At 38.4% G+C, this 19,887-nt stretch overlaps 2 pseudogenes; both read left to right on the plus strand.

Moving 5' to 3' along the window:
- Positions 1 to 2,283: 2,283 nt before the first annotated feature.
- Positions 2,284 to 3,214, plus strand: LOC125400873 (olfactory receptor 4X1-like; annotated as a pseudogene).
- Positions 3,215 to 18,980: 15,766 nt separating this feature from the next.
- On the plus strand, positions 18,981 to 19,887 carry LOC125393242 (olfactory receptor 4C3D-like; annotated as a pseudogene).

Below are 19,887 nucleotides of genomic sequence, written 5' to 3' on the forward strand. Positions count from 1 at the left end.
TTTCCCTATCTCCTCATTCTTTAACAAGGTCTCACATATCCCAGGTTGGCGCTGTCCTTTCTAGGTAGTCGAGGATCATCTTGAACTTCTGATCTTCTTGACATCACCTCCAAGTGCTGGGATTATAGGAATGAACCATCACATCCAGTTTTATGTGATCCTGTAGCTTTCTACAAGCTAGGCAAACATTCTACCAGCTGCGCAGCACACCTAATCCCTTCATTGGCTCATTTCATTGTTGGTATCCCTGCTTCACAAGCTTTCATAAACAGAAAGCCTCTATCAGAATTGCTCTCTATTAGCAGATGAGATTGCCTTATATATCATTTTGTCAGAGTCTTGTCTGTCTGACTAAAAAGCTGGCAGCTTGATTTAGAGCAGATGATAGAGTTAGTTTTTTTTTTTTAAATAAACTTCTGGTCGAATAATTTGCAATGAAAGTTTTATAAATAATTGTTGCTACATTTTTTTAAAAAAATATTCTTTTGAGAAATTTAAGTGCCTTGGCTAAGATTGACATTTTCTGGAGGACATAAAGGTATTAACATCATCTGAGCCTGAATGGGGAGCTCAGACTATGCAGAAACCTGAATTTTGGGTCTGGAGAAGGGATTCAGTGATTGAGTGCTCATGTAGCACAGCTTATGATTATTGAGCAAAATAAAATGGAGGAAGAGGTCCCTGTGTTTTATTTATCTACACCCCATTGTTATGTCTTTGGAGAAAAAGTTGGAGAGAGGGAATACTGGACAAGGGCAGCTGGATTAATTTTATCTTTCAGAACAGCACAGAACATGAGATTCTAAGATAAGAAGTGTTAGACAGGAAGTCACAAAGTAGGTGTTGGGTTCATTAGAAAGATCTGAAAGGTTCTCAAGGAAATTGTTTATTGGGTGAATTTAATTTAAGCTTATATGTTCAATTCTGTTTAAAGTTTCATTAACTAAAAGTCCTAGAAATATCCAGTTAGCTTTCTGCCTGATAAGAATGTTCACTTATCTTTCAATCTTTTACTTTGTCTCCAATAAATAAGAAATTATAATTAAAATTATTTATACCCCATAGGTGAAATGTCATCATTTTTGTTCATGTTTAACTTGTCTGATGACCCTTTATGAAATTCCCTCAAACACGTTTTTATTTCCTCTTAGATGTTGGCTCCTTTATTGTTGTTCCACCCAAATACATTAAATTTATAGTTTTTAAGATCTTTGTATTATAAAGATATATTACATATCAATAATCTTAAATTAAACCCAAACTAAGCCAAACTAGCCTAGTCCAGCCCAACCCAAATCAAACCAAGGATGGGAGATAGGTCAGTTGGAAAAGTGCTCACCATGAACGAATGAGGACCTGAATTTGGTCCCCAACAATCAGGTGAAAAACAAGATGTGATAGTATTTATTTATAATCTCGGTGCTGAGGAGGCAGAGACAGGTGGATATTTCAGGTTTACTGGTCAGCTAATCTAGCAGAATGCACAAGCCCCATGATCCAGTGAGAAACACTGTCTCAAAAAATAATGTGAATGGCACTTCTGAGGAATTTTACCTGAGAGTTACCTCTGGCCTCCATACACATCATTTCTGTGCATGTGTTGGGTGGAAGATTCTTGTATCAGAATCCTGGAACCCTGAACATTTCTAAATGTAGTGTTATGCATGCCTACACTGCAAGAGTACTTTAAGATAATGTAGATTGAAGTATACACAATTATGCTCTGATACAATATAATTTGATTTTATCAAGTATAAACTCTGGAGCCTGGTAAGTTTTACCAACGGCAGAATAATTAGAGTTGAGAAATCACTCCTTGTAAAATATTGATCCTGTTCTGTTGTAGGGCAGGACTAAGTCATCAGTTAAGTCACTATGAGTCAGAGATTGAAGATTTGAGCTGTATCATGCATTCCCTCCATTTTTGAGGATAGTCAGGTGATTCCTATGCATGTATAGCATTACAAAGTAAAATTTCAGTCTGAGACTAATATCCAGCAGTAGGTAATTGCTATTTTAATCACTGTGTCATGGAATCTTTGCTTTGGAGAAACCCAAATCAAACAGGGAGGGAGGAAGAAACAGAGGAAAGGAACAAGGGAGAGAAGAAGAGACAGTTGGAGGGAAAGAGGGAGAAAGAGAGAGAAGAAGGGAGGTAAGAAAGGGGGAAGGGAGAAAGAGAGAGAAGATCAGACCATAATACCAAGAGAATGCCTCTCATTTCTGATGGATTCTGATTCTGATTTCTATGATTCTAGGTTCTCAGAAACTGTGCTTTAAAACATGGCAGTTACAAGCAATATGACAGAAACAATTTTTCTGGGGTTTTCCCAGAGTCAGCATGTACAGAAGGTTATTTTTGTGATGTTTCTCCTGATGTATATAGCCATTGTGCTGGGGAATGGCCTCATTGTGGTGACTGTTATGGGCAGCAAAGGACTCTCTTCCCCTATGTATTTCTTACTCAGCTACTTGTCATTGGTAGAGCTCTGTTACTGTTCTGTCACAGTCCCCAAGCTCATCTTTGACTCTTTGCTCAAGAGGAAAGTCATTTCCCTTCAGGGCTGCATCACACAGATATTTTTCCTCCATTTCTTTGGTGGCACTGAAATCTTTCTTTTGACCGTGATGGCCTATGACTGCTACGTGGCCATCTGCAAGCCTTTGCACTATGTGACCATCATGAATCGAAGAGTATGTGGCCTCCTGGTAGGGGCAGCATGGAGTGGGGGCTTGTTGCATTCTGTTGGACAAGCGTTCCTCATTTTCTAACTGCCCTTTTGTGGTCCCAACATCATTGACCACTACTTCTGTGACGTCTACCCAGTGTTGATGTTGGCTTGCTCAGACACCTTCCCCCTTAGCCTGCTAATCATCATCAATGGTGGTTCCATCTCAGTGATCAGCTTTGCAGTGCTTCTGGCTTCTTATGTGGTCATCCTGCATTCCCTGAGGAGCCACATGGCAGAAGGATGGCGTAGGGCACTCTCTACCTGTGCCTCTCACCTTGCTGTGGTGGGTCTGTTCTCCATCCCCTGTTTTTTGGTCAATATAAGACCCTGCATTACCTTCTCTGTGGACAAGATCGTGGCTGTGTTTTATACAGTTGTCACACGTCTCTTGAACCCCATTATTTACTCTTTCAGGAACTCTAAGGTAAAAAAATGCCATGAAGAGACTTGCATGGAGGAAGTCGACTTGGGAAGAAAAGTAGAAAATTTGGTCAAAACAGAGATAGTCAATGGGAAGTTGGGGGATAGCTCAGGTTTCCCTAGATTTCTGCCTTGTTTGACAATGGCCTTATTGAAATTTCCATTTCCTCACCTTTATGTCAATAGGAAAACAGTGAAGATATCTAGAGTGGAGTAAGAGGGATATTCTAGTGCCAGAATGGCCTTGAGGTAGATTGGCGAGTCTGGAAAAGTGAACTTCTTCAGTACCCCAAGCCAGTCTGGGAAGATTGAGGAAGGAGATAAAGAAAGAGGAAAATGAAGAGCCAGTGTTCTTAGTTTTGTTCTCCGATGTATTTCAAGTATCTAGAATATTTTTTGGCACTTTGTTGGTATTCCATTAATATTAACTGATCAAATGAGTGAATGAATAAATACTAGTTATGGAAAATGAAAACAATGAAAGCAACTAAAAGATGTTTACAGAAATATATTTTCTTATCTTGGGACTTAGAAGTTGTGTAGTATCACAATACAAACAGAATCCAAAACTCTGAGAAAATCACAAGCTATTGTAAATGAATGAATATATGAAAGAACAAACAAAAGTCATATATTCAAAGTAACTGTAAATAAACAAATATAATTAAATTATATTAAATTCACCCAAACTATTCAGAATCATATCAAATGCTTCCCTTCACCTTGAATATTGTAGTGATAAAATGTCTGTGTATGTGTCTGTGTGTGTATGTGTGTGTGTGAGAGAGAGAGACAGAGACAGAGATAGAGATAAAGAGAGACTGAGAGAGAGACAGAGACAGAGAACATGGATCCTTCACCCAAAGGCTGAATTTCTTCTGGGTGTATGAATCAATAACTGAAAATCAGAAATTTTTTTAAGGGTGCACCAGTACATGGAGTAGTAGAATTATTGTAGGTCCAATGTCAGGGGCAGGTTGGTAGAAGGTTGAGAAAAACAAACTGAAATCCGACATTAACAGCACCTAAGTACTGCTTTTGAAAATAATTTCCCCTTTCATCTCCTCCCTTCCAACCATCCCATGTAACATCCTACCCCACTCCCTGTAAAATTTATGCCCTCTTTTTCTTTAATATATATGTATATATGTGTGTGTGTATATTTTAAAATAAATAAATACAGTCCATTCAGCCTGTATAAATGTTAACTGTATTTATATGTTTTCAGGGCTTACCATTTGGTTTTGGATAACCAGGTGGTGTGCTCTTCCCGAGCAAAGACTATTTCTCCCACTCCTTAGTTGCCTGCAGTTCTTTGTCTAGGGTTGAAGCCTAGTGAGCTTTCCCTCTTCTGTGCTACCATGTCCATTGGTGTCATCTTTGTTCAGCTTTGTTTAGGCAGCCATGAAAGGTGAGACTGGATGGTTGTAATTTCTGACATTTCTAGGAGACAACCTCACAGCAAACTCCGTGCTTCTCTGACTCTTATAGGTTCCCTCTTCTACAATGATCTCTGAGCCTTAGGTACAGGAGTTGTGTTGTAGATGTGCCTATGATCTACCTAGCAATGTGTTCTTTGCTATGTTGGTCATAACCTAAATGAGATCTGTCTCATGATGTAGGTCTGAAATTCAAGCAGGTGGTTGGTTACTGTCATAATATTGATGCCACTATTGCACTACTGGCCAATCTTGCCAGGCTAGTTGTTATTGGAATTCCCCTCTGTATGCTGTGATTACCATTATTGAATAAAAAACTGCTTTGGACCTATAACAGGGCAGAACTTAGCTAGGCAAGAAAAACTAAATTGAATGCTGGGAGAAAGAAGGTGGAGTTAGGGTGAAGACTTGGTGCCGCCGCCAAAGATAGACACAACAAAATTTTGCTGGTAGGCCATGACCTCGTGATACTGCACAGATTAATAGATAAGGGTTAAATTAAGATGTTATAAGCTAAGGCTTTGCAGATTCTAGTGAAATAAACATGTGTTTTTTTCTTTCAGTTTGTTTATATGGTAGATTACATTGACAAATTTTCCTATGTTGAAACATCCCTGCATCTCTGGGATGAAGTCAACTTGACAATGGTGGATGATTTTTTTTATGTGTTCTTAGATTCAGTTTGCCAGTATTGTATTGAGCATTTTTGCATCAATATTCATGAAGTAGATTGGTCTGTAATTCTCTTTCTTTTGTACATCTTTGCTTGGTTTCAGTATCAGGGTAATTGTGTACTCATAAAATAAATTTGGTCTTATTCTTTCTGTTTCTATTGTGTGGAGCAATTTGAGGAGATTTTGTATTAGCTGTGTTTTGAAATTCTGATAGAAACCATCTGGCCCTGGGTTCTTTTTGGTTGGGAGACTTTTAATAACTGTTTCTATTTTCTTGGGGGTTACAGGTCTGTTTAAGCTGTTTATCTGGACTTTATTTAATTTTGGTATGTGTATCTCTCAAGAAAGTTGTCCATTTCTTTAAGATTTTCCAATTTTGTGGAGTACAGATTCTTGAAGTATGAACTAATGATTTTCTGCTTTTCCTCAGAGTCTGTTGTTATGTCCTCCTTTTCATTTCTGATTTTTCTTAATTTGGATATTCTCTGTCTCCCTTTTGGCTAGTTTGGATAAAGATTTGTATATTTTGCTGATTTTCTCAAAGAACCAATTGTTTGTTTAATTGATTCTTTGTATTGTTCTATTTATTTCAATTTTATTGATTTCAGCCCTGAGTTTATTTCCTGTCATCTAGTCTTTCTGCATGAGTTTGCTTCTTTTTGTTCTAGAGCTTTCAGGTGTGCTGTTAAGTTACTTGTGTGAAATTTCTCCTAATTATGTAAGAACTTAGTGCTATGAACTTTCTTCTTAGCACTGCTTTTCTTATGCCCCATAATTTTGGGTATGTTTTAAATTCATTTTTATTTAATTCTAGAAAGGTTTTAATTTCTTTATTTTTTCCTTGATCCAGTGATGGTTCAGTTGAGAGTTCTTCTGTTTTCATGAGTTTGTAGGCTTCTTGTAGCTTGTGTTGTTGTTGATCTCTAACTTTAGCCCATGGTGGTCTGTTAATATACAAGGAGTTATTTCAAATTTATAGTATCTGTTTAGATTTGCTTTGTGGCTGATATGTGGTCAGTTCCAGAGAAGGTTCCATGAGATGCTGAGAAGAAGGTATATTCTTTTGTCATGGGGGTGAAATATTCTGTAGATGTCTAATAAGATCATTTAAGTCATAACATCTGTTAGTTCCATTGTTTCTCTGTTACATTTCTGTCTGGAATACCTGTCCATTGGTGAAAGTGGGGTGTTGGTTAAAGTCTCACACTATTAATATGTGGGAGTTTGATGTGTGATTTAAACTTTTGAAATGTTTCTTTTACACCTTTGTATGTGGGGCATAGATGTTCAGAATTGAGACTTCATCCTGATGATTTTTTTCCTTTGATGAAATATGAAATGTCCTTCTTCATCTCTTTTGGTTAATTTAATTTGAAGTCTCTTTTGTTATACATTATCGTATAGATATACGATAGGTACACTGGCTCGCATCTTAGGTTCATTTGATTGGAAAAATCTTTTCCCAACCCTTTATTCTGAGGATTTGTCTGTCTTAGAAGTTATGGTGTATTTCTTGTGTGTAGCAGAAGGATGAATCCTGTTTTTATATCCATTTGTCAGCCTGTGTCTTTTTATTGACAAATTGAGCCCATTGATATTAATAGATGTTCTTGACCAGTCATTGTTAATTCCTGCTATTTTTTGGTTTTGGTGGTGGAGGTAGTAGTGTGTATGTTTCACTTCTTTGAATTTTGCTCTTGTGAAATTATCTATTGCCTGTGTTTCTTGTGAATGTAACTGAGTTTCTTCTAGTACTTTCTGCAGTGCTGTATTTTTGGATAGGTATTATTTAAATCTGGTTTTGTCATAAAAGAGTCTTGTTTTCTCCACCTTTGTTGATTGAAAATTTTGCTGTGTATAATAGTCTGGGTTGGCATCCATTGCCCCTTATTGTCTGTAAAATGTCTTTCCAGGTCCTTCTGGCTTTTAGAATCTCCATTGAGAAGTTGGATGTAATTCTGGTAGGTCTGCTTTAATGTGTTACTTGACTTTTTTTCCTTTGAAGCTCTCAAAATTCTTTCTTTATTCTGTATGTTTAGTGTTTTAATTATTATATGGTGAGGGAACTTTTCTTTTCTTTGGTTCATTCTAGTTGGTGTTATGTAAGCTTCTTGTACATTTATAGGCATGTCCTTCTTTAGGTTGGGGAAGTTTTCTTCTGTGATTTTGTTGAATACGTTTTCTGTGCTTTTAAGTTGGACTTCTTCTCTTTCTTCTATCCATATTATTCTTAGGGTTTTTTTCATGGTGTCTCAGATTTCCTGAATGTTTTGAGTTAGGAATTTATTGGATTTAACATTTTCTTTGACTGCTGAATCTATTTCCTCTATTGTATCTTCAATGCTTGAAATCTTCACTTTCATCTCTTGTATTTTATTGGTGATGAATATATATGTAGTTCCTATTTGCTTCCTCAGATTTTCTTTTTCTAGAACTCCCTGGGTTTGTGTTTTCTTTACTGTTTTTATTTCACTTTTCAAGTATTGAACTGTTCATCTGTTTTATTGTTTTTTCTTGTTTTTTTATTTCTTTAAGGACTTTATTGATTTCTTCCATTCTTTTGTTTCTTTTCTTCAACTTCTTTAAGGGAATTTTTCATTTCCTATTTCAGAGCCTATCATTTTCATAAAACACTTTTAAGTTTATTTGCTTGTGTTTCAGTTGCATTGGAATGTACAGGTCTTGCTGAACCCAGATCACTGGGTTCTGGTGGTGCCATACTGCCCTTTCAGTGCTTGAATGTATTGTTACAGTGGCATTTACTTACTTTTTCTCCCATCTGGTATAGCTTATACCTGTGTCTATTCTTCCAACTACTGTAGTTTACACCTGTGCCCATGTAGTTTGCTGTTTTACCAACGGGTGAGGTTTGTGCCTGTTCCCATGTTGTCTGCTAGGGTTGTGGTGGAAGGCTGACCACATGGAGGATGTTCAGATGCATGGGGTTTGGGTGTCAGAGTGGGTTTTTGAGGAACCGAGTTCAGTGCATGGTGATGGTGGGGCACAGCCTGAAGACAGGTATCTCATTTGCCTGCAGGCTGGCGGAGACTGCCATGATGTATGTATGTTAAGAAGCTTTCCGTAAACCATTTTCAAATGTCTTTCATGTTAAGTTTTGCTTCTCCATACTCTGTCCTCTAGTTTGCCCTCCCATCTTCTATCTCATTTAATCCTTCCTGCTCTATTGTTCTTTTCCCCATAATATCATATTCTTTTTATCTCTTTTCGTTCACTTTCTATGCACTGCATCATCTCTTACTAGTTTTCTGCCTTCTGCGTGTGTACATGCACACACACATACAATACAACAAAGTTTTTAAAATTAAAATTATATATATATATACGTGTGTGTGTGTGTGTGTGTGTGTGTGTGTGTTACTCACTGACACATTGGCTTCTCTTGTCCCTGATTTTCTTAAAGAGTAACATACACATATAGCATTATGACTTGTGATTTTCTCTTAACACATTTCAAAGAGCCACGCATATATTTTACCACTTACTATTATACAATAACTTATTGAATGAGTGTATTATAATTATTTTACTATTTTCTTGTAAGTGTGTCTTGGTCCAACAAGACACATGTAAGCTTACAACTTTTCATATATAGGTGCTGTTGTATACCTTATCTTAAGTTTGGAAAGGTTCCTCTTGCATATGTAGTTAGGTGTAAAATTGTTGTTAAAATTAATGCTTCTAAAAGTGGTTAGACCAATATTCACTACAACTAGCAATGGTTTAAGAGATTCTATTGCTATACACCCTTGCCAACATGTGTATCACCATGATTTCTTTTGGTAGTTTCAGGCATTCATGCAATGTACATTCTTCGTTTACCTGAGAGGCTACAATAAGAATACTAGTTTGAAATAGCTCAACCACAAATATTCATTTCTTATTGTTTTGCTAGCTCAAAGTGAAGGCAGCAGAAAAGTAGGTGTCTCTTCAGGACTTCCTTCAAGACACAAGGATGCAAACTGAATTATTTGCCTAGAGAGAAAAGTTAGGAATAAAGATCTGGGAGAGAATAAACCCACAGGCATCTAAGACTTGGCACTGAACTTTTATTTGGATGGTAAAGTGTGACTTTGCAAAGCTGGAAAATCTGGGGTCACAAGTTCTTTCAGACTTTGTCCACCTCTCTATATTATCACACCTGGGCCATGGCCAAGACAGAGCCTCGAAGGACTATCGTACTTAAATTACTGGTTTAGTGCCAACTTTTTCCAGCTTGGGAGGTGGAAGAGACTGATTTTTTTAAAGAGGTGGGTCTTCATTTCAGACACCCAGTGAAGACATCTTCAACTTACTATAGTTTTCAGAACAGGAATGAAAACAGAGTGACATCGCCCCTGCTCTGGTTGATCATCTATTAGTGACTTAATTCAAGATGTCAAACATCGGGCTTCAGGGCTGGGATCTTTAGGGAGGAAAAACATCCATATATTCCCCAATTTTCTTCTTACTCCTGGCTTCAGAGAGACAGAAAAGCTCAGTCCAAGATATAGGGCAGCTGTAGGCAAGATGAGGCTGTGCTGTAACATGAAGCATGTTGGGAACTCCTTTTATGGTCAGAACGCAAAATTACAACTGAAACTTCAGAAAATTTCAAACCTTCAGCACAAGGATAAAATTATTAATTAAGACTTTCAATTTTCACCACAAGTAAGTTTTTTCTCTATTGTTGATAACTTTTTGCTTAGTTCTATTTTATGTTTGTTTTTATATTATAATGCAACAACATAATCTATTTGAAAATTGTGTTTGTGGTATATATGTGTTGACTATGTTTGTGTGTGTGTGTGTGTGTGTGTGTGTGTGTGTGTGCATGTGCACACACATGAATACATGTTCTTGTGGAAGGCAGAGGTTAATGTTAGAATTATTCCCGGTGTTGGAGATGCAGATGTATGCTGTTTATCTTTTAACATGGATGGCAGAGAGCTGAGCTTAGGTCCCTTTGCTTACACTACAAGTATTTTACTGATTGAGTTCACTCTCCTCTTTGGCTATTAAAATAACTCTAAGTTTACTTTTCTCTCTGAAATTTCAATGACGTTTCTGAAATTCTCTTTTATACTTGATATAAAAGTTTGAATTTAGAAATGAGACTAGTTAATAACAAATAACAACTTGATTTTGTTTGGAAGGTTTTTGGTGGCCACAGTGTGCTCATATATTTTCTTATGTGACCCTTCAAAACTGTCTGGGGCAAGAGACTTGAAATGGCTACTTAGTCATTCTGAGTCAAATTTTTAACCTTTAATAATCAAAAGGGTTAGGTAAGATAACCATTGTCTTAATCAGTGTTCTCTGGAACAGTGGTTCTCAGTCTGTGGGTTGTAACCCCTTTGTGGCTGCGTATCAGATATCCTGCATATCAGACATTTGTATTATGATTCATCACAATAGCAAAATCACAGTTATAAAATAATAACAAAAATAATTTTATGGTTGGGTGTCACCACAGCATGAGAAACTTAAACTTATTAAAGGGTTGCAGCGTTAGGAAGATTGAAAACCACTGCTCTAGAAGAATAAACTTACAGAATGAATGAATCTCTCTCTCTCTCTCTCTCTCTCTCTCTCTCTCTCTCTCTCTCTCTGTCTCTCTTTGTGTATATGTAATATATATTATTACATAACTATAAATACATGCATATGTATCCAATTCTAATATTCCCATATACATGAGGTATTAGAATGGTTTACACACTGTCGTCCAGCTAGTCAACAATGACTGTGTATTGATGGAAAGCCCAAGAATCCAGCAATTGTTCAGTCCACAACGTTGGATGTTTCAGTTGGTTTCAGTATATTCTGGAATTCTGAAGAAGGTGGCTCTAAAATGCCAGTGAAGAAATAGACTTGCCAGTGAAAGCAAGAGTAATCTGGTAAAGAGAGAGCGAGATTACCTCTTCTATGTGGATCTTCCTGCCTCAAAAGATCTGGTTTAATCTTCTCACCTTAAAGATCTGAATTAGAAGTGAGTTTACCCATTTCAAATGATTTAGTTAAGAAAAATAACCCCTGGAAGGAGGAAGCTGATTCTACCCACTCCTGCCCAGATAACTGAAGCAGCAGGATGTGATCTGCCCCACTGAAAAAGAAATCCAAGAAGGAAATGATATTAACTGAGTAAGGAAGAAAGGAAAAGAAACAACTTCCAAAAAATTTATCCTTTCTTCTATAAGAATCTGGATGTCAGCTGTAGCAGAAGATCCATCAAAGGGGTGAGTTTGCTCCTGACACATGGCAGAAGCCCAACAAGGAGGAGCTCAGACGTTCCCTGACCCCCTTGACTCCCTGGTCATTCTGCAGGGGCTGCTCCACCCTGCTAAGCCCTCTCACCTCCTATCACATCTCAGGTCTCACCCAGGAACCTCTTTCCTTATTCCTCCCGTCCTCCCCTTCCTCGGGGCCATAAAATTCCCCAGCACACGCTGCTTGGGCACTGGGCCTGGGTGGTAAGTGCAAACCAGCAGGAGGGAGTTACTGTGTTTCAAGACCCGGATATTAACCCACAAACCTATGAACACCTGATTTTTGACAAGGGAGCTAAAAGTATACAATGGAAGAAGAAAAGTATCTTTAACAAATGGTGCTGACATAACTGGATGTCAACCTGTAGAAAAATGAAAGTAGACCCATATCGAGTACCATGCACAAAACTCAAGTCCAAATGGATTAAAGACCTCAATATTAATCTGATCACATTGAACCTGATAGAAGAGAAAGTGGGAAGTAGTCTACGAGACATGGGCACAGACCACTTCCTAGGTAGAACCCTAGTAGCACAGACAATAAGAGAATCAATGAATAAATGGGACCTCGTAAAACTGAGAAGCTTCTGTAAAGCAAGGGACACTTTCAGTAAGACAAAAAGGCTACCTACTGCTACGGACCGGATCAGGGGAGCCACTCAGACCGTGAGGGAATCAGGGCGATGGATGGAAGATTTCAGGATATGATGGAGGAAATTGACAGTCACTCTCAATGTATTTTTGAAAATGCTGCTGTGTTTACTTATTCAGTGTGAGGTTTTTATAGTATTACAAACAAAGAACTTGGCAAAGGCATACATCATCAGATCATAAAAAAAGCATAGAATAATTTACAAAAAGAATCTTTGAAAATGCTTTGACTTGGGCACAAGGACTTTCGCCCAGTCTGTACCAGGTGGCTGGCAGGGCTAAGTGACCTTGTGCTCAGAATATCTTGGGGTGTGAGAGGAGAAGGCCACTATCTTCCTGGGAAAACTTTCTGCTAGGAAATTTTAGACATGATCTCAAACTTGTCTGAATCTGGTTTCATACCATAAATCTCAACATTCTTCCCTCCCTGACTCTCAGGGTCTGATGTTGTAATTAGCCTAGGTTTATTCTGGCCATAATGAAGGCTGCATAGGCCTCCTGCACGTACTTCTCAGGCAAACATCTAGTGTTGCTGCAGCTGTTTTCCTACAGAAGGCTTCTAAGGTTTCTCCTGATAAGAGCAACTCCTTTTGCTCCACATCATTAAGGAATTATTTTAACGATGACTTCCCTATTTCCAGAACTGGCTATTTCTTTAAAGGCTTTAATGAATAGGGGCGCAAAACTCAAAAATGTCCTCAGCAGTCTTGCTTGTATCCGCAACTGCCTGGAATAGTCTGATCTGTTAGCAATATGCAAGGATCACAAAGAACATACAGACAAGGGAAAAGACAGACATATAGCACCAAGTACAGTCAGGTTGAGTCAGTACAAATAGCAACTCAGGAAGCATTACACCAGAACTGATTGCCACGGGACAGCCCAGAACACAACTCCAAGATGCGCGGATCCTGTTCTTTCCAGGAATATTTGCCCATCCAGTCAGCATTTCTGCTACACTGGCGAGACAGCCGTGGATGTAGCAACCTACCTTCTGACTGGGAGAAGATCTTCACCAACCCCTCATCAGACTAAGGTCTAATCTCCAAAATATACAAAGAACTCAAGAAACTAGGCACTAAAACTCTAATTAACCCAATTAAAAAATGGGGTACTGAACCGAACAGAGAATTCTCAACAGAAGACGTTCGAATGGCCAAAAGACAGTTAAGGTCATGCTCAACCTCCTTAGCAATCAGGGAAATGCAAATCAAAACAACTTTGAGATATCATCTTACACCTGTCAGAATAGTTAAACTCAAAAACACCAATGATAGCCTATTCTGGAGAGGATGTGGGGTGAGGGGAACACTCATCCATTGTTGGTGGGAATGCAAACTTGTGAAATCACTGTTGAACTCAGTGTGGCCTTTTCTCAGAAAACTGGGAGTCAATCTCCCTCAAGACCCAGCAATTCCACTCTTGGGAATATACCCAAGAGATTCCCTATCATACTACAAAAGCATTTGTTCAACTATGTTCATAGCAGCCCTATTTGTAATAGCCAGAACCTGGAAACAACCTAGGTGCCCCTATAGAAGAGTGGTTAAAGAAGGTGTGGAACATATACACATTAGAGTTTTACTCAGCGGTAAAAAACAATGACATCTTGAATTTTGCATGTAAATGGATGGAACTAGAAAATGCTTTACTGAGTGAGGTAACTCAGACCCAAAAAGAGGAATATGGTATGTACTCACTCATAAGTAGATTCTAGCCATAATTAAAGGTCTTTGAGCCTATAATTCGTGATCCTAGAGAAGCTAAATAAGAAGGTGAACCTGAAGAAAATCATATAGTTATCCTCCTGGATACTGGAAGTTGACAAGATTGCCAGGCAAAATTGGGTGCACGGTGGGTGGGAGATGTAAGGGGAGATGGGGGGAGAGAAGGGAGAAGGGGAGGATTGTGAATAGCTTGGGGGAATGGGATGGGAGGAGGGAGGAAGGATGGATATGGGAGCAGGGAAGTAAATATCTCATTTAAGGGAGTCATTTTAGGGTTAGCAAGAGACTTGATTCTAGAGGGGTTCCTAGGTCCAAGGAGAGGTCCCCAGATTGTTCCCTGGGCAGCAGAAAAGAGGGTGCCTGAACTGGCTTTGTCCCATAACCATACTGATGAATATTTTGCATATCAGCATAGAACCTTCATCTGGCAATAGATGGAGATAGAGACAGAGACCCACATTGGAACACTGGACTTATCTCCCTAGGTCCAAATGAGAAGCAGAAGGAGGGAGAACGTGAGCAAGGAAGTCAGGATTAGAGGGAACCTTCATCCAACGATGGATGGAGATACAGACAGAGACCCACATTGGAGCACTGGACTGAGCCCCCCAAGGTCCAAATGAGGAGCAGAAGGAGGAAGAACATGAACAAGGAAGTCAGGACTGCTAGGGGTGCGTTCACCCACTGATACAATGGTACTGATCTAATGAGAGCTCACCAAGGCCAGCTGGACTGGGACTGAATGTGCATGTGATCAAACCGGATTCTCTAAATGTGGCTGACTGAGAAGCCATTGATAATGGCACTGGGTCTTGTTTCTTCTGCATGTACTGGCTTTTTGGGATCCTAGTCTGTTTGGATGCTCACCTTCCTAGACCTGGAGGGAGGGGGAATGAACTTGGACTTCCCACAGGGCAAGAAACCCTAACTGCTCATAAGACTGGAGAGGGAGGAGGAGAGGGAGTAGGGAGAGTGGGAGGGTATTGGGAGGAAGTGGAAAGTTTTATAAACAAACAAACAAACAAACAAAACAAAACAAACAAACAAAAAAAGAAAAAAAAGATAAATTACCCCTTACAGCTGTGCCCAGCCATTTGAGTTTTAGCTAATTCCAGATATAGTCAAGTTGACAAACAAAAATGACCATCACAACCTAAAAATCCTTTCCTTCATGAACTTTTGAAGGAAAAAACTGGGATGTGACCATTTAAGTGGTATCCTGTAGCTCAAACATGAATGAAATTCTTTTTTTTTGTTTGTTTGTTTGTGAACAAGTTTGCTTAGACTATGATAGATTTCCAAACCAGAAAAGAAAATAGTAAGCTGTAACTTCTCATTGAATTTCTCTCCTTGTGGGAACTTTCATTAATCCCAGATAGGCATTTAATGACTGCAACATTCAGTACAGGAGAAGGAAGACCAAATGATATGGAAGGAATCCATTTGATTTTGTCACTTACTATGTCAGGACGTAAAAGAATTTTGCTAAGAAGGTCTAAATTGCTTAATTTCTGCTTTTATTAAATTTCCTAAATCTTTTGGTTTTTTGTTTTCAATCATTCAGCATCCATTTCATTTTGAACCATTGATGGTCTGGCGATATAGATATTTTAACGCAAATAATTCCTTGTGCTTTAATGAGCCACTGAATACAAAGAGCTAGAATGGAGATACATTTGACTACTAAAGGAGCATTAGTGGTTTTATAATATAGGGGAAGAGATTAAATTTCTTACAGAGATGAATGGTATTAGCACCTAGTTTTAAAGGAATCTACTAGAATAGAACAGTTAAAAGGCCAGAGTTATTTCTCAGATATTGTATTTGGAAAATTATGACTGATCATAACTTAGTGAGGGAGTTTAGAGCTGTGTGGCATGACCATAGCACATGGCAGTGTTCAAGAATGGAAGCTGAAGAAAAATATGGGCACACCACCCCCACCAACAACAACCTAGTGATGTGTCCAGAATGTTGAAATTTTATTTCAATGGTAAAGAGAGCTTTAGGCAATTAAAATTGGTAACGATATGATTGGATGACTGACAAATGTCACTAAGAGTACAATGTTTATGGCTGAGCCAGAATTTGAGTTAGTGATAAGGTAGAAGAGACTGCCTATGATAATACTGAAGCATCAGCTAATTTCAAGAATTGACCTTCACCAAAAATTGAGGATAGATGTTCCTTGGTAATGGTTTGTGGAATGTTTTAGAATAAATACAAGAATAAATGAGTGAATGATGAAGGCATTCTCTCCTTGTGCATGCATATATGTGCATGTTCGCATATGAATGAGTATGGTGTATTCATACATGTATGTGTAGGTGTGTAGAGGCAAGAGAAAAATGCCAGGTGTAATCTACCAATCTCCACTTTTTTCCCATGAGGAAGGTTTCTCACTGAACCTGGAGTTAAGTTGGTAGCTAGAAAGTCGCAGTCACCCCCTTTCCTTTATCTCCCACAGAGCTGGGGGTTACAAAAAAATGCCTGGCAATGTCTTTCTTTTTACCTGGGTGGTAGGAATCTGCACTTAGGTCCTCATGCTTGAACAGTAAATTCTCTTACCCATGGAGCAATATCTCCAACCTCTAATAGGAACAAAATTTGATTAGATGTGGTGATCAAGTTTAGAATTATGAAATAGGTAAGGGTGGGTTCTAGGCTTTTGGGAGATAGTACACGAAACTTGGAGAGTAAGTAGAGATGGGGTTAACTAAGTTCAAACTGAGGAAATGTCTATTTGAATTGGAAAGAGGAGTTGTAAGTTAGAGGTCACATTACAAAAGAAGGTAGAGAAAATGTCTATAACTAGTTATTTTTAATGAAAGTATGGATTTAATTTATTATTTAGCTGACTATTGTTTACAACATATTGCATAATATATTCTTTATTTATTTGGTTTTTTTTTGAGACAGGGTTTTATATAGCCTTGGAGCATGTCCTGAAATCAGCTCTTGTAGACCAGGCTGACCTCAAACTTACAGAACTCTGACTACCTCTACCTCTCAAGTGCTAGGATTAGAGGCATGCATCACCACTACCTGGATCATAATATTTTTATGGTATATAATGTGGCTTTCCCTAACATATTCAAATTTTTCTGAGTATGTGATAATTGTTTACATCAGCAGAATGTAGTGTGGTATTTCAACAGAAGTGTATAGCATACACTGATCACACAAAGGTGATGATCCTTTCCTTCTCTTTAATTTTTTTTGTGTCTTGAACCTTCAAACTCCTTTCATCTAGATCTTCATAAAATATATAATAGACTGTCCTGAAGTATAATTCCAGCACTGTACTGCAGGATATCTTTACAAAACCTCCATGAAGCCATCCTCTCTTCCTCAAAGGAAAAATATTTTTAATACTAAAATTTCAAATATATTTCTGTGAATACAATGTAATTGTTTAATATACAGTGCAAAATTCTTAACTTTATAAAATATTCAGCTGTTTAAATAGCAAGAGATCCTCACTCCTGCTATAAAGATTAATTTTTCTATTATTTTAAAATTAAAATTTACGCTTATTCTAACACTGAGAAATGAGATAACAGAACAGTCTATCTAGGCACAATTAACAAGGATCTCATAAATATCTTTAATTCATATATAATTTTATCTCTTGCTTTTGACACACATGATTTATGCTATGTTAATGACATATATTAAAGGATTAACACACAAAGGTAGAAAGGGTTTGGAGGCAGAAGACTATGTGTGCTCATTCTTGAATTGTCTAGACCACAGGTTTCCCATCTCTTCTCAAGGTGGCAGAATAACATCTTAGTGAGTGACTAGAGATACCTTCCCTGGTGTGAATCAGTGATAATACTGCCCACTCTACCAGCTTTTAAAGAAAAAGAGAAAGAATGGATTTGACTTTGTAAGATTTGAATTATTTCATAAATCTGTCAGTAGGACTATCCTTACTAAGACATCAGGTTTAAATTCTCTCGTACTTATCTTTGACCTACTTAAAGTTGTGTTCTTCTTTCACTGGAGTTATTATAATTTTGTTCAGTGCTTTTTTTTAATGATAAAATGTCTTACAATCCAAGTAACACTGAACTCAGGCCAAACTCCAGTATCTTACTCTCCTCTGTCTTTCAAAACTATTCAAAGAAGAAATTTGCTTTATTTAAAATTAAAAAGTACATGGTTATACAAAGATCTAAATATTCTATGGTTTCATTGACTTTCAACTCAACAGCGTGTACCAGAATATTTTGTACCTATTATACTAGGTCTATACAGAGTAACCCTCTCTATAAAACAAACAAACAAACAAACAAAAAAACCCTAGACCAACCAACCAACCAACCAAACAAACAAACAAACAGAACCCCATTAAAATAATAAAAAAAGTGAGAACTGAGGTGATGACCCAGCAGGAAACATGCTTCCTGTGTGAGTGTGAGGACCAGAATTCAGATTCCTATCACTTTAGTAAAAGCTGGCAGGTGTTGCCACAGCATGCCATATCATGCCACAGCATGCCAGATCATGTAACAGCATGCCAGATTATGTCACAGCATGCCATATCATGCCACAGAATGCAGGAGGAAGAGAGATCAGTGTCATTAGGGCAAGTTTTCTAACTAGATTAGTTGACTCTGAAAGCTTTGGGTTCAAATGAGAGAGACTTTGTCTCAACATAAGATGGGGAGCGACTGAGAAAGACACCTGATGTCAACCTCTGCACACACAGGTGAACAACCATCTATGCATGCATGCGTCTCTCTCTCTCTCTCTCTCTCTCTCTCTCTCTCTCTCTCTCTCTCTCACACACACACACACACACACACACACTCTAAAAAGAACTGTTTCTTACATGCCTCAAGCAAAAATTGCATAGTTTGACAGGTATTTATTTTACTTTACACTTACTTAAAATAACTAGCTGGAAATAACTTGATTTACATTACTAATGGGTCTTTACCTAGGGATCTAGAATTCATATTAATTATCTTCCATACAAACTGTTTTCCTCCAGTCCCCAATCTCTTGAAATGTTTCAAAGAGACAGTAGCTGAGGTAAGTCTCTGGATGCCACTGGGACTTCATGGATAATCCATGCAACATCACAGAATTTTTCATGCTGGAACTCTCCCAGAACCCCAAGGTGCCGAGGACGTTGTTTGTGCTTTTACTGTTTGTCTATTTGGTCTCTATTGGAGGCAACCTACTTATAATTTTCACTATCATTTTCAGCCCCACCCTGGGCTCCCCTATGTATTTTTTTCCTTTCATATTTGTCTTTTATTGATACTTGTTATTCCTCTTGTATGACACCCAAACTCATTGCTGACTCCCTGCATGAGGGAAGAGCCATCTCTTTTGAGGGCTGCTTGGCCCAGTTCTTTGAGGCTCATTTATTGGGAGGAACTGAGATCATTCTGCTCACAGTGATGGCCTTTGACCGCTATGTAGCCATCTGCAAGCCCCTACACTATACCACCACCATGACCAAGCACCTCTGTGTGGTGCTGGTGGCAGTGGCTTGGTTGGGTGTTTTCCTGCATTCATTGGTTCAGCTCTTTCTGGTTCCTCAATTGCCCTTCTGTGGACCCAATGTAATCAGTCACTTTGTGTGTGACTTGTACCCTTTACTGGAGCTGGCCTGCACCAATACATATGTCCTTGGCTTGCTGGTGGTGGCCAACACTGGTGTGATCTGCCTGCTGAACTTCCTCATGCTGGCTGCCTCGTCCATTGTCATCTTGCACTCCTTGAGGTCCCACAGTGCAGAGGGTAGACAGAAAACTCTGTCTACCTGTGGGGCCCACTTCACTGTTGTTGCTTTGTTCTTTGTGCCTTGTATATTTATTTACATGAGGCCATCATCTACTCTGTCCACAGACAAAATTGTAGCTGTGTTTTATTGTATTTTGACACCCATGTTCAACCCCCTGATTTACACTCTGAGAAATGCAGAAGTGAAAAATGCCATGAAGAATCTCTGGAGATAA

This window comes from Myodes glareolus, chromosome 2, assembly GCF_982192425.1.
Source record: "Myodes glareolus chromosome 2, mMyoGla1.1, whole genome shotgun sequence".
Lineage (NCBI taxonomy): Eukaryota > Metazoa > Chordata > Mammalia > Rodentia > Cricetidae > Myodes > Myodes glareolus.